General features: G+C 40.1%; 1 protein-coding gene across 1 annotated transcript in view; it reads right to left on the reverse strand.

Annotated features, from left to right (window-relative positions):
- Positions 1-11737, reverse strand: part of fbxw7 (F-box and WD repeat domain containing 7) — a 114118-nt gene extending 102381 nt beyond the window's left edge. Inside the window, exons 1-2 of the mRNA XM_054604657.1 lie at positions 11228-11737; positions 47-199 (exon numbers count right to left, since the gene is read on the reverse strand). The gene's annotated coding sequence lies outside the window, so the exon portion shown is untranslated. The remainder of the gene's footprint in view (positions 1-46; positions 200-11227) is intronic.

Consider the following 11737-nt stretch of genomic DNA (forward strand, 5'->3'; position numbering starts at 1 on the left):
AAGAGCAGCAGAAACAGTTTCCTAAAAGAGACAGAAGGGGCCAAACCTGTCAGTGGAGGGACTGCAGAGGGGCTCTGGAAAAAAGGCTCCTCGGTGCTTTGGGGTACAGCGTGTTATCTGCAGCACCGCAGACCTTCCTCTTTGAAGTGATGCTGAGCCACCGACTGAGCCGGGGGCAGTGAAGGTGGAAGGTGGGAGGCTGGAGAAAATGCAGAGAAAGCAATAAACGGTGAGAAAAAACAACGGTGTGTTACAAAAGACAAAGCAGCAGCAGCAGCAGAGAAATAAACCAAACATTACTGTTGACTTTCATTTTGTAATGTTAGAAAAATGCACCTCGGAGATCGTTTATAGCAACTTTGTTTGAGGCGGAGCTAAACATTTCAGGTTAAATAGGCCCATTATCGTTTTTTCTCTATCTTCTGCATCTTGTTTAGGGAGGCCATCTTTCCTTTTAGGGAGTATTGAAGAAAGCATATGGTGGCCATGTGTCGGGGAGCGATAGGCTGCATCGGGAGGGGATGTACACAATCAGATGGTCAAAAGTGAGGAAAGTGAATTGACAGGCTGTTTTTTGCCTGCTCCTTCTGTTCGCTGCAACTCTCCCTCAAGGATTATCCTCTCTAATAGACTTAAAGGCACTTTAACTGAGCCGCCAGCTGCCTGCGTCCCTGACGGAAAGCCACCCAGGTCAAGTCTGAGGGAGGATATCCTACCATGACAATGCAACACATTCCTATAGAGCCTTTACTTCTTTATGACACTTAAAACAGTGTATTATTGAACTTTGATCTGAAGAGGAATAGGATACGATGCAACTTACAGTATAAAGACTACAAATCAACTTAAAATAAACGCAGCTATCAAAAATGTATTTATATTGAGAAGGCGGAACCAGCTGTCAACTTGTGATTTTAGAGCTACTGTAAGCGCAGCCCAACCTACTTTAATTTTGATAAACAGTAAATAATTCATCCAGAAAGGAAGCGGTATGTGAGCCAGAGTTTTGTGATCTACATAACTTCAAACTGAGACATTTTGTAGGCAGTTTCTATGTTTGCAAACTGCGCATTGATAGGAAAGACGAAACACGCAGGGACGGAGAATCGCTTGATTGGTCATGAAAATAAATAATAATTGTGTTGATTCTACAGACTAAATAAAATGTGTTTGACTTAATTGCCACAGATGGTTAGGTTGGTCACGTTAAAAGATGGGCAGAATTTAAACATACAATATTTTTATGGGAGAAATTTAAAAGCTATTCCAAACACTTTTAATCTTAATTTAGGAAACAGTTTGAAGGGCAGATGGTTAGGTTGATGAAGATGGGCAGAATTTAAACAACAATATTGTGGACACTTTTAATCTTAATTTAGGAAACAGTTTGGAAAAGAGAAGCCAAGACACTGTGTGGAAAAGAGAAGCCAAGGACGGGATGCTGCAGTGACTTTGGCTTTTTTAGTTGATTAAAGTGAATGAGGAAACTCATAATTAGGTCACTGGGTCTTTGTTCTGCTCCACAAAGTACAGATAAGTGATGATTTTCCTTCAAGACATCTAATCATCTACTAATGTAGACAAATAACCAGACTGATGTCATAGAAAACCAACTATTCATCCTTTTCTCTGCTTTTAACGCTTCTTTGGTTTGTGTTTCCTGACCCCCGTGGGGCCGATGAAACGCCGGCTAATTACTAATTTGTAGCCATTCAAAGGGAGATTTTTTAATAGTTAGATAATCAGGGGATTGTGACTGTAAAAACAAAAGCACCATTGACGTCTATCAAAGTTTTTTATACATTATTCCTTTTTTTTATATTTTAACCTGCATATAAAGCAAATTTTAAATCAGAATCTGGTGATCATTTCATTTCTAACTTATCATGGAGTTGTTTTTTACCCAGAGAGAAATCTGCCAAATGGTATGATTGTCTATCCACAAATGTATGCACGCATACAGAAAGACCTCAAAATTAAATTAATATTTGTGAAAACAACTGACTGGTAAAATCATATTTAGCTGATTAAACAAATCCACTAAAATATATTGGTCAACTATAGGAGGACAGACATTAATTAGAAAATCAACCCCACCTGGCTATATTACAAGTTCAGAGAAATCTTTCCAGTTTGTACTGGTTTTGTTGAACAAATACAGTAGAAATAAAACAGCACTCCCTGCCTGATCCAGCAATCTTTTGAATATTCAATACTCTAAACTTTAAGTCCACATTGTCCCTGTTTAATCAGTGTGAACAGCAGATGAATGAGAGCACTCTAGTGTTTACATAATCGTGTAATTACACTTAATACCTGCAGAAACACAACCACACCATCTTATTAATCAACAGTTAAGAAGCTATCTACCAAGAAAAGAGAGCCGTAAACCAACACAAGCTCAAGTTTTGGTGAACTTTTAGGAGGTCTGCCTGTTAAAAGTCTGACAGCTTCCTCTTGGACCATGAGACAGTGGGGAACCTCTGACCAGGCGAGTAAAAGAAGCCCCCATTCACAAAGACAGGCGTTTCTATGCCAACGGGACCTCTGCTGGGAGAGGCCTCCTTTCAAATGGTTTTCATCCAGCACCTCTGCTGCAGTCCCAGAGAAGGACCGGTTGGCATTTGAGGGGGGGGTGAGTTGTGGGTGGCAGTGAAGAGATGCAATTGTGTTAAGGCAAGATGGAAGAGGTCTGAGCTGAGAGCCACAGAGCCTCAGAGAGGAGACGGATCTGTGGGTTGGGAAGCTGCTTACACTACGACATTATCACCTGTCATCAATCTGAATGCATTAGGGCTGCAACTAATGGTTTAGTTTCAATACTAATTAAACTGTTAATTGGTATTCTGCGAGTTTATATGGCAAAATATATCATGACGACAGAAATGTGTCAACCACAAGAGATTTTATTATACCATTATAACTAAAGTTACTATAATAACTCTGGCAGTGTTAAACTATAGAATAACCTCAATGAGTGAATATGCTTGACGTCATATTGGATTTAGAGCAGCTATAATCAATATTTTTTTCAATACTGCATCAAATAACAAATGACTGTGAAAGAGGTCACTTTAGTCATGAATCTATAGAGAATTATCACTCAAATGAGCAGCTTCTCTAGACTTTACTGAGGCTTAAATGAGTTTCAGCTCGTTGTTTAGCTGCACACAACTTTATTGCCAGGGACATATATTTACATCAGGAGTCTGTAGAGACTAAAGCAGAGCTGAGAGAGAGAGAGAGAGAGAGAGAGAGAGAACGTCAGACTTAAATTAATCAGGTGGCCGAAAACACGACTCCAAATTAATTAAAATGTTGCTGTGTTACTGCTGGAAGTGTAAATAAGAACTTTGTTTTTGCCAACATTTTTGGCATATTCACTTAAAAAGGGGACAATATATGGTTGTTTTGTTAACAACTTCTTCACAACTTCCTGCCCTCAATTAGTCATTGCATGTTTAAAGTGATGAGATATCCTGATTTGTCAGATAATTAATTTATTTGATCTCTAGTGTTTTATTAAAAAAGAAAATACTAATTGAATTTAGAGGAAAATATACTATATTACAATGGATATTGATGTATTGGATCACGATACAAATGACACACCAAATTCTATGCATCCAGAAGGGCACTCAGAGCGCAGGCCTCCTCCATGGCCGTTTCCGTGCGTGTAAAATAATGTGTGCGTATCTGCCCAGTGATTTGGATCCAATTTTGCTTCCAAAGTTTACTGGGTTCCTCCTCGGCCCCATGATTCACCCTTCATCCCTTGTTAGTTTTATGAAAATTGGGCCAGTAGTTTTTCCGCAATCATGCTGTCCAAAAAACCACCAAAACCAAACCGCAAACATAACCTCCTTGGGTTTCTAATAGTCTGGAAATGTGGGAGTGTACAGATTAATCAATGCCTCAGAGAAATGACTTTATCGATTCAAAACCACACATTTGAACCATATTCAGAGAGTTTATACTCTGCGCTTTGTGAGAACTTTGTCCCGTTTCACGTTCCTGTAGACATGATGAGTGAAAGGATACTCAAACTGTTAAAAACGTGCTTCTTCAGCACCAAGAAACAAAAACGGTGTCTCTGCATGGAAAGGATAAAAGGGGACTCTCCTCCATTCTCCTATTTTAACTAGTATTTTGTAGCCTAAAGGATAGTCTGCCACAGCATAATTTTTAACTATAATATATCCACTATTGACTTGTTATGTCCCAATCTACGCCTTATTCTCGTCCCCCCACTATGTCACACAGCGTTCGCAGTATAGCCCACATCAAAGCAGAATGCCTGGGAGATTCCTCTCTGTGTTCATTAACCAACTCGGCTACATGGCACAGCACTGAATTATTAACGTGCTCCTTGTGCCTCACAGATACAGAGCAGAGGGCCATTCACAACTGCAGAACACACCCACGCTCGGCTGTCTGCACATCGCTAGTTAACCCCTGAAAACTCATTTTAAAGCACATTAAGGAAGCACGGACCGGAAGGTAACCATCACACGATGGATGACGGAGATATTGGACGGGGGAAAGCATGCAATAAAACAAAACAATAAATACTGAATTTAAAAGATATGTTACAAGAGCATACATTACTAGGGTGCTGGATAACAGCAGTGCATGAGAAGTAAATAAATGATAAGTTTCAGGGAAATTAATTATTTATGAAGCAAAACACTGATAACTTCTATTATGACACTAACGACTTTACATAAAACCTGATTAAGGCCAAAAATCTGCCTAAAGCATAACTTCAATATGGTTACACAGGTTACATCCAATAGAACAGTATCTGATTAATTTATGAAAACATCACTCTCCAGATTATTTCCCAACATCACAGTTTCCCTCCAGGATTCAATCTCAAACCCAGATTTCTCTCATGATGCTACAACATTTTAGCCTCACAGCTACCTTGGAGCAACGGCTATTAAATGCTAACAACAAGCTAATATTTCAAAGATAACACAAGAGACTGCATATCATAACCGTATTTACTGTATTGACCCAATGTTACACTTGCAAGTATCTACATCTCCCACAACTTCAAATTGATTCGGTTGAGGTTTAGCCATGATGCTAAGGAGTGCTAAAGCTAATGTTAGCATGCCTCACATTCATGTGGCTAGTGGTAGCTACATCAGGGTCTGTCAACTCCAAACATAAAAAGCTATTACTGCTACTACCATTATAAAGTGTACTATATTTATGTTCTACCATCTTATTTGGGAGTTTAAAAGAGTGAAATGTATGTTTTATATGGTGCCCTCAAAAATTCACATAATAGAACCGAAAAAGTAGTATTAGTTAGGACTCTAAACCTCCAAATGATGATAAATAAGCTTCCAAAGTCTTAATTTACTGCTCACTACCTGGTAAACTACCGAGTGTTTACCATTTAAGAGGTAGTTAAGATGTGAACAAAGAAGTAATTATTGACAAAGCATTCAGGAGTTCCTCCTCCGAAGAAGGATAAAAAGCCCAATGTGTGTGTCATAATATATCCAATCATTTGACCTACTTACAGCCTAACCTTTATTTCCACCCTTCTGTATTTGTTGTCCGTTGTTGCTCCAAAGTCCTACTTGATGGGTTTCCTAGAGATTTCCTGGCGATTCCTTTCTCTTTAAGGTGGCTTGGACCTCCAAAATAGAAAAGCCCTTTAATTTCCTCTTTCCTTGATCTCACTTTCTCTCAAGTACCTCTGCCACACACACACACAAAAACACACACAAACAGCTGACAGCAGGCTGGACTTTGGTAGCTCCTGCTCTTCTAATGTTTTAGCTTCTCCTCTCCATTCCCCCGTTTACGAATTCCTTTAAATACGTCGTCCCTACACAACCACTCTACTTCCTCCACTTGGTCCTTTCATCTTTTTTTAAGTTTCTCTCCACCATCATCCTCCACATCTACTTTTTAATCTCTTCTCTCATCTTCTATCAACCCTCTCTCCTCTAGACTTTAACATCTGTCCTTCCCATGATTGTCTGAATAACTTAAAAAGGTATTCAAATATTTGACACGTTTAACAAGACTGACTCAAATAACACTTCCAACTCTCAGTCTCGCAGTCTCTCCTCTCAGTGTAAAAACTACAGCTAAAACATTCCTTTACCACATGAAACTGACATTTTTTAACCCTGCACAGTATCACTAGCTTTTACTTCTCTCTCCAAAGCCTCATGTGAAAGTACCTCAGATTCATCATGTGTCCTCAATCCTTCCCCTTTTCTCATTACATTACAGTCATTTAGCAGACGCTTTTATCCAAAGCGACTTACAATCAGTAGTATATTACATGTCATTCACCCATTCACACACTGATGACAGGCTACCATGCAAGGTGCCACCATCAGACTCTAACTAACATTCATGCAACATCCAGTCCACACCGATGGCAAGCCTTCGGGAGCAACTTGGGGTTAAGTGTCTTGCCCAAGGACTGCTGAAGCCGGGTATCGAACCACCGACCCTCTGATTGGAGAACTACCTTGCTCTCCACTACGCCACAGCCACACCCACTACGCCACAGCCGCACCTCTCCTCATCAAACTACCAATATCAACTTCCCCCATCTAGCTGATGTCCTCATTCACTCATTATCCGAATGTCCCTTCCACTAAACAGTGTTTTGGGTCCCAAAAGACCTGGAGGACTTCCCATTATAATCCGACTGCACTAATTGCGTGACTAAAGCACTCTACTTCAACACAAGACGCTCCCCTCTTCAGTCCTCATCCTCCCGGTCCTTTCTACTTCATCCAAGAGCATCGGCCGGATGGACCGTGCCATCCTTGTTGGCTTGGAGGTATTCCCAATGTATGGCACAAAATTGAAACGTCTACACTGCCACCACCTCTTCTCACTCCCGAGGACGAAAATGAAAACAACAAACACGTCCAGGGTCTCCTCTGGAAAACAGTAAAGATAGCAGAGACGAGGGACGCAGTACAAAGCAAACTGTGCATTACAAATCAAAAGGAAAAATATCTGCAACACATCTGAAAAACATTTTACATGCTGTTGCAGTTTTCTCAATAACCCAAGATTATATGATGCGTTTCATAATTGGGTTTACAATCAGAGGGTTGAGTAGTTGCCTACAGGAAATATCTTATTAGCCCAGAGTGTTTATCAGCAAACATTACGTAAGCATTATAAAAAGTTCAGCATAGACCTACTAAGATCAGTCTTGTCTGCAGTAATGTATACCACAATCTATTGACATCCTTAATAACCAATCTGACTCATACCCCCATCATGTTTTGCGAATACAAGCTTCAAAGACAGGAAATCTCTCTGTCCATATGAGAATGGTTTGAGGAAGGCCCCGGGGTCAGTTACACAGCAACAGTCGGGGAGTGTGGGAATGTGAAGCTTTCTGCAAACAAAGTCAAGGATACCCCTCATCTCTCACTCTCCAAGGCCCTGCAGCAACAATCACAGCCAGGAAAAAAAGGTATTTCATCACAAGTGATACAGAGAGGGCATTTTGACTCATTTGGGGTAATAAAAAAAAAAGAAAACTAAAAGTCCTTGCCCATTCATCACACTGGGATGCAAAATTATCATTTACTGGACCATGACCAGACCAAGAGTAATGAGAGTGTACATGCCATGAGGGCAAAAATGATTCAAATATCAATATTTGACATTAAATCAACAGCGAAAAGTCCCCACACTTACAATAAATTCCAAAGTATGCCTCTAAATGCACAGATTTTTCACACTACCACAAATATTCCATAAAGTTGTGGTCACTTGACAAGCCGGCCCTTCTCTCTGTTGGCCTTGAATCATATAAACAGACTTATTTTTGGTGACTGTGGCTAAAATGTCCTCAATGGATAATCTTTAAGGAGATCCATCCATCCATACATGCATGTATGGCACATTATTACAGACAAAGTTAGTCTATATACATATACTCATTTGATATTCAGCAGTAACACTAGTGATACATTATGACCAAACTATTTTTTCATTTTGATGAGTAAACGATACTTTTGTATTTGTAACAGAAGTATGGCAAGTTGTCAGAGTGTCAAACCCACAGTATCAAACTAAATAACAACGTTAGCCAGATTTTCAGTATAAAACTACAAATGTTGCTGGCTAGAAAAATAATTTTTGTAAAGACCAATATATCAGCACTAATAAATAATTAATTCTACCTCTGGGCTTTGTGTGTTCATCTTTTGTTGACATTGTGTACTTCATGCAATCGTTTTTAACCCGTATACAGATTTATTTATTTTTTAAGTTATCTCTTTGATTTGTTGATCTAATTTGACAAGTAAACAAAAAAGTATCTATTCAGTCTGTTGACTGTGTGTAAACAGTTGGATTCTGTGGTTAAGCTCTGGGCTTCACATGGATGTTGTGCAAAAACAAAAGAACCTCTGCAGTTCCACTTTTGTACTCTGTGTGATTTAATACAATACTTAAATTTCTTGCCCTGAGGATGTTGTGTCAACATGACTCTCATTTGACATTGTTCTTAAATACACTGATCCAAATACAAAAGACAAGTGACAGAAAAACACATAACATATCACTCTTTCATTTCCTTCTTTTCCTATTAAAGCTTTCATACTGATCATCAGGTTAACTTACACATTTACTGTGCCATTTCGGTCGAATGGAAAGATCACATGTGGTGACCAAGAGATAGATGTGCCTTTTTCTAGTTGATTCATGAAGGCCATGCTCAGACCTGAGAGGTCAAGTGAAGGCAGTTAACTAGCCGGTAGGGTGGAGAAGCAGCTGTATTCTCCTCAAGAGGAAATAAGAGCCACTTGTCTACATCCTCTTTCGAACCAACACAGTGGAGTAGTAGGTGAAAATGTGTCAACTGTGTCAATGTGTGTCATTTGACCTGTATTCACATCCCCCCCCCCACTCCTGGCCTTTGCTTGACAACAGATGAAAACCACATTTGTGAAGTGTCTTTCCCATTACAGATGGTAAATAATCTCAATCTTAGTGATGTTTAAATCAATCTTATCTGATTTACAGACTCGGAAAACCCCACAAGAGAAAGTGACAATACGGTCAAACAAGAGAGGCTCAGGGTGTGGAGATAAATTAAACTGAAACTATTTGGTATTTTTATATGCAATTGTTTAGCAGTAATGTGTAATGAACGGTTCCAGACTTGAGTCTGTGTGAATGTTCACGCCCACAGATTTCTCCAACCTTAGACATGAAGCAATGGGGTCAAACTCGGTTTGAAAGTGAGTGCGCTCCAGTACTATCCTGCTTATGTAAATATCATATCTTGTTATTAGGAACCTTGATAAATCCTTATCCCCGTTTTGAAAAACCTGAATTTGCCACCTAGATAGAGAAACCAGGATACTGCGGCAGGTAAACAACACTTTATCTAAGTTTCTCAACTTTCTCTGCCATGTGTGCAGGTGCATCTTTGACTTAAGTTATTCAACAAAACAAAAACTGATAACAAAAAAATACATAATGATGGCCTACATAAAGGAAAAGGTCTGACACCAGTAAGCATACAATAAATTGTGTTGCCATTCTGGTCTTCCATTTCAGAAGATTATATTGGAGACCAAAGTGTCAAATGCAGCAAGAAATTAAACTGGGTTCCTCCACAATGGTTGAGGTCTGTCAGTCAGTACAGACATTACAGATTTTCTGGATGTCAAGAAGTCAAAGACAGGACTGTACTGCTGCAGATGATCCTCAACTTTGATAATATTAGAATTGTTTACAGTGACAAAAACAACCCGGTTTCTCTATGGTTATTTTTTTTTTTCATATCACAAATAGCATCAAAACCAGCATGAGACTCAAAACGTCCAATATATTTTACCACCTACTTCTGGTCCTACCTCTCAGAGTATAACATTGTGCCATTCAAAGGGTCAGCAAACTGCAGCTTTCAAAATGACAATAAACATCCCTAGAACCAATTCAACAAAAACATGAAATCATAACCTTCATGAAGACCGGATTAGTTTCGACCAGGAGTCCATAATAAAGTGACAACTAGAGAGGAGAAAGAATGTTGGACCTCTCTTACAATCAATCTATACACTGTTACTTCCACAGCTGCTTTCTTCAAGAGTAAAACTGCTCCTGTGCATTGCGAAATCAGGGCAATCCACTAGTGATCGAAACGTTAGCACCCAGCTGCTGTTATTGCCCACGAGAACATCTGGGTTTAGCTAAAGTGAAGTTATACATTACAGTCATTTAGCAGACGCTTTTATCCAAAGCGACTTACAATAAGTGTATTCAACATAGGTATTCAAGAGAACTACTAGTCACCAGAAGTCATAAGTGCATCTCCTTTCTTAAACAAGCATCTAAGAGCAGAAACCAGAGCAAAAGTACAGAAACAAACTAATACGAATACAATAAGTGCAACAAACTAATACACTAATACGAATACAATAAGTGCAACAAACTAATACGAATGCAATAAGTGCAACAAACTAATACGAATACAACAAGTGCAACAAACTAATACGAATACAATAAGTGCAACAAACTAATAAGAATGCAGTAAGTGCAACAAACTAATACGAATGCAACAAGTGCAACAAACTAATACGAATACAACAAGTGCAACAAACTAATACGAATGCAATAAGTACAACAAACTAATACGAATGCAACAAGTGGAAGGCTCAGGGTAGTACTTCTTGAGGTAGATGTAGACTGTGCATGAGTTTGCAAGCATTTTAGACACAAAGCCTAGATTATCAAGAGAGAAAAAAGAAATCATCCATTCAGCTCCTACATCGCACCTTCAGTGTGTGGACTGAGATCCTCGCACTTTGCAGCTTTTCACTCCAAGTTCGTGCAGCTTGTTTGTAAAAAAAATAAAATAAAAAGCCCAAAAGTTTGAGCCACACACACACACACACACACACACACACACACACACACACACACACACACGATTGTTTAGAAGGAAAGGTGGAAACACTGCGACACGTGGAGGGCAGACACTGAGCTGGATCTGACACCGAGAACTTCTTCACAAGTCCGCTAACGAGACGAGCTCCACACCAGCACCAGTGAGTGAAGCAGGCTAGCGTTAGCAATGCTAACTCTGCTAACGGAGGAGCTACTGGTTAGCCGGCTAATGCTAGGGCCCACTTATACCTTCTCCCCCAGTTGTGATCTTGCACGTTGTGTGTATATATATATATATACATCTTTGTATAACTGTGTTTACCTCAGAAGTGTGGGGATGAACAAAGACAGCAGGCCTCTCCTGTAGTTCCTCCTGCTCGTGTATCCAGACAGAAATATCCTCCAGGAGTTTTGCTGGAGCTAACGCGGCGAGGTGAGACGCTCCTCTCCTCCGTGTCTTGGTTTCCCACCAGCGGCAAGTCAAGTGTGTGTGTGCACCCGAACTAACAGAAGCTAGCGCGTTAGCCGGAGGAGCTAACTAGCCTCTGCAAGGCAAGTTCGTGCAATGTTAGCGGGGCTAGTAAAACCCTGCTAGCGTTAGCCGCTGTGTCCACACCGACGTGAGTGTTGGTCGATCCTTTGACTCTGTTCTGTTACTGGGCGACATGTGGAACCGTCCGACCATCGCAAGAGAGGAAACACGTCCACAGAGAGCAAACAGCGGCTCGGTTGTGAGTGATTAGCCCGTTCACAGGCTCTCCGACTACCGCCAGGTTTGTTCTTCTCCTGACTCTCCACCGACTGGAGAGAATGGCTGTCGCGACTTGATGAC

This window comes from Anoplopoma fimbria, chromosome 9 (assembly GCF_027596085.1).
Source record: "Anoplopoma fimbria isolate UVic2021 breed Golden Eagle Sablefish chromosome 9, Afim_UVic_2022, whole genome shotgun sequence".
In the NCBI taxonomy this organism is placed as follows: Eukaryota; Metazoa; Chordata; class Actinopteri; order Perciformes; family Anoplopomatidae; genus Anoplopoma; species Anoplopoma fimbria.